Here is a 4,708-nt window from a genome sequence, read left to right as displayed (position 1 = left end):
TTGGGGCCGCGCCAGGACACCACCCTATGGCGATTAGAACCCGGCGCCGAGCCTAGTGGCCAACGACGTGGGGCACCCAAGTGGCGACCTTCGTGCGGCGACTTGAGACACCTACGTACGCCCCATGGTGGACCTGATGTACACATGAAGTGAAGGCCCCGACACTTTTCCCTCACCCAGCCAGGTATTGGGGCCACACGAAGCCAACGTTCTTCGCGAGCCGCTCTAGTGCTTCACCAATGCCTTCAACAAAAACACCAGCTGGGTACAACCGATATCTTAGGAGCACCATTACGCTAGCCATGGACTGCAGTTAAACCAGGCCGTAGCAGCAACCAGGGACCCCAGGGTGATGGCCCTGCCATAGGCGGAAGGAGGACATTAGGGGACGCGTGGAGGACCCTAGGGCCAGGGCCTCCCCCGCACCGCATGGAGCAAGGCGCTGCCCGTAGTAGGTCCTCTTCTGGGGAAGGCGTCGGCGAGCCCTCCCCCCGGCGGAGGGCCTGCGGTCGTTGGGGGCATCACCAGCGTCCCCCTTGCCCCTTGGTCTCATCCTGGTTTCCGGACGCCCCAAGGGTGGTCAGGGGAGGCATAGGGCGGGGCCCTCGTCAAGCGTGATGAAGCAATGCCCCGTGCCTGTGAAGGTCTCCACTTGTGACACTCTCACGTAATAATAAGTGGATCGGTACACGCCCCGGAGTCTCCTGTGTGCCGCCCTCAGGCCTCAAGGGGGCTCCGACCCACGTCCAAGTGGAAGCACCATGCTCCGCGCTAGCCGTCGACAGTGTCCCCCAATGACTATGCCCACGCCTAGTGTAAGCACTTAGCTCCGCGCTAGTGAGAAGACAGGAAGACTAGCTAGGTGCCGGACGTGACTATTTTCCTTTTCCCTCTTTTTGTAACCCATCTGCTGCTTTTTTGACTGGGATTTGGAGTTTCGTGTGTTTATCAAAAGAAAAACGGGGGGAGTTTTTCTTGTCTTGTCGCAGTTTCTTGCTTTCTGGTTTCGTGTTTTGAGAGGGAGGCTCGCGCCTGCTACCCCTCCCCACGAGCGCCCCGCGAACGGGGGTTGGGCCTAGAATACATGCACCAAAGCACAGCCCGGCTGGCCCCATAAATGCCAGGGCCCCCAGGGGCTGGGGCTGAAGCGCAACCGCCACAGAATCGTCGTGCGCACACCTTTCCTTGATCCGAAAATCGGCTCCTCACGAGGCCCTCTTGGCTGGGCCAGCAGGCCCCTCAGGAGACCTAAGACCTCATGACCCCGGAGGGCTCGCCTTAGGAGAAAGCCGCTTCCGTGACATCAGGACCCGCTCAAGACCTACGGAATCAAAGATAAGTCGCAGCACATACCCCGCTAAGGAGCCCTCGGGCTCACGGTGGCACATCAAAAATTCTACCTCAAAGACAAATCATCATTTCATACATTACATTTGTCGGCGTCCTGGGAATGGTGGTACCCAGACTTGCCTGCCTGCGGCCCAGGGCGTGGCTCCACCAGCAGCCTTGTATGACCCATCTTCACCAGCAACCACTCAAGACCCTCGCGAGGGGCCAAGCCTGCCGAGGCGAACGATACTAAGACCTCCTCTGGGGCCGCCTCCCTAGGGTGGCTCCCGGGGAGCGCAGATATCTATGCAAGGGGCACCTTGCGAGGAGTGCGTGACCTGAACCATGACGACCAAGGCCAAGCGGGCGCCAGCGGGCAAAGAGTTCTTGTTGCCTCTTTTGTGCTAAAGGGGAAAGTGCATGCGAGGAGTCCCAAGGCATCAGGAAAAGGTTTGCATATTGGTGCAATGAGACCAAGACCAGCAGGACGACAGGACAGAGGTCACCACAGAGCCCACGATGGTGTCACCACCAGAGTCTTTGGCAGGCGATGACCACCTTTTATTAGGATAACTTGTACTAGTTGTCCCCCATCAAATTGGCCGTTGTGGGATCCCTTCCCTCCTAATATTTGGGGAGAGTACCCGGGCCTCGATATATAGGACTAGCCACCACTGTAGGTAGGCATCGCATCTTGGACTGGATCCATTCCACCAAGGTCACCATACAAGCTTACCGAGCTCAAGAACACCTATCCTTAGGTGGCTGTTCATCCCTTGTACTTGTTCATCCTCAGCCTACAAGGCAATCTACCACACCACACTGGAGTAGGGTATTACACCACAACGGTGGCCCGAACCAGTATAAACTCTTGTGTCCCTTGTTCCTCGGGTTCAGCGAGCTAAGCTTTGAGATCATGGCGAGAGAGATCTTGGTGTGCACCCCGATGTTTGAACCTCAAGGGTTTGCCGGAACCCGTAATCCGACATTTGGCGCGCCAGATAGGGGTGCGCTGAAGCTTTTCTTCCGTCGATCCATGCTCCGCTGCTCCACTACGTCCATGGTGGACGCACGCCGAGCCCGTGCCGAGCGCCGCGCCGCCCGTGTCGCTCAGACAGCTCATATCGGTGGGCCTCCCCGTCATTCTCCATCGCCCGCCACCAACGCCGCTACAGGCTCGGTAGGAAACGAGCAAAAAGCATCATCGATGCACGTCTCTGTGCGGCGGGACGGCCGCACCACCACCCCGTCGCTGACTCCGGTCGGCTCATCGTCCCATGCTCGCCACGCGCCCACGGATGCGCAGGCTGCCGCGCTCATGGCATGCGAGCTCCTACGCTACCGCCCTATGGACGATTTCTACGAGGACTGGCTGGACCGCCGAGCTCGTCAGCGCCACTGGGGGCTCCCCCGCACCATCTCTCTCGCTGCCTCGTCCTCCCCCAGCAGCTGGCGACGTAGCTCCTGGAGCGCCTCCGCCACCTCCGCAAAAAGACGGCCTCCTGGCGCTAAGACGCGCGGCCCCTCGGTGCGACCCGTCGTGCCGGGTGCCCGCGCGCGAGGAAGGAAGCTGCCAAGAAGTTCCCCGACTGCCTGAAAACGCTCCTGCACTCCCGACGCCACCACGTCAAGACCGCGTGCCGCCTGCGGCTGCAGTGCGTAGGCATAAAGATCAAGCTCCGCCCCCCGTGATGGCCCCCGGTGGCCACAGCAGGCTGTCGTGCGTTCACTCCAGAGCTGTGTAGCATAGTCTAGCCAGGCAAGACCTGCCTCCGTGTTATGACGGCACACTCGGCCCTGAAGTGTTCTTGCAGCTCTATGAGCTGAGCATTGAGGCGGCCAACGGCAACGACAAATTCATGGCAAATTGGTTTCCCATGGCTCTCAAGGATGGTGCTTGCTCGTGGCTCCTGAATTTTCCCCCGGGGTCAATCTCCTCCTGGAGTGAGATGCGCGACCGGTTCGTCGCCAGCTTCCTGGGCACGCGCGACTGCCCACCGGCCACGGGTGCCCTGCGTCGCATCAAACAACAGCCAGGACAGGCCCTGCAGAAGTATATCCAGCGCTTCAACAACGTTCGCCTCATGATTCCCAAGGTAACGGACGAAGCCATCATCTAAGTGTTTCTCTGATGGCGTCCGCGGCATCAAGATGAAGGAGGAGCTCACCATCCATGAGGTGTAGTGCATGGCCCTAGAGATGTTTAACATGGCGACCAAGTGAGCAAGAGCTAAGGAGGGGTGCCTCTCCCTCCTCGAGCTCCCTGCTGCCAACCCAGAAGAGAAGAAAGCCAAGGCCAAAGACGTGAAGCGCAAGGGAGTAGCCGTGCTCGCGGCGGAGCCGGACACGAAGCGCGGTCGGGACCACCCCGAGGCGTCTAAGAGCAGCCGTCCATTCTGCACCTTCCATAATGTACACAGCCACTACACCAACGACTACCAAGAGCTCAGGGCCATTCAAGATGGATGCTTCGGTCGGCACCCCAATCGCAGCGACCGGGGCTACGGCCGAGGAGGAGGACGAAGTGGGGGAAGATGGGATGACCGCGGCCCCTGTCAGGAGTGGCGCGACCGGCCTCGCGAGGACCACTGGCAGGAACAGCCTCGCGAGGGCACCTGGAGGCACCAACCTCATGAGGACCGTCCTCAGGGCAATGCTGGCCTCCCTCCGTTGCCGCCACCGCCAAGGAGGAATGACCACCACTGTCGGTGTCAAAACCGGCGGATCTCGGGTAGGGGGTCCCGAACTGTGCGTCTAGGCCAGATGGTAACAGGAGGCAGGGAACACTTTGTTTTACCCAGGTTCGGGCCCTCTCGATGGAGGTAATACCCTACTCCTGCTTGATTAATATTGATGGTATGGGTAGTACAAGAGTAGATCTACCACGCGATCAAGGAGGCTAGACCCTAGAAGCTAGCCTATGGTATGATTGTTGTTTATGGAGTTGATTGCCTACGGACTACAACCCTCCGGTTTATATAGACACCGGATAGGGTTAGGGTTACACATAGTCGGTTACAATGGTAGGAGATCTTGAATATCCGCATCGCCAAGCTTGCCTTCCACGCCAAGGAAAGTTCCATCCGGACACGGGACGAAGTCTTCAATCTTGTATATTCATAGTCCAGGAGTTCGACTGAAGGTATAGTCCGGCTACCTGAACACCCCCTAATCCAGGACTCCCTCAGTAGCCCATGAACCAGGCTTCAATGACGACGAGTCCGACGCGCAAATCGTCTTCGGCATTGCAAGGCGGGTTCCTCCTCCAAGTCCTTCGTAGAAGATTGTAAACACCAAGAGTAGTGTTCGGTTCTGCAAAATAAGCTTCCACATATTGCCATAGAGAGAATAATATTAACACAAATCAAATCTGCTGACG

This window comes from Triticum urartu, chromosome 6 (assembly GCF_003073215.2).
Source record: "Triticum urartu cultivar G1812 chromosome 6, Tu2.1, whole genome shotgun sequence".
Lineage (NCBI taxonomy): Eukaryota > Viridiplantae > Streptophyta > Magnoliopsida > Poales > Poaceae > Triticum > Triticum urartu.
This window is presented reverse-complemented; position numbering follows the sequence as displayed.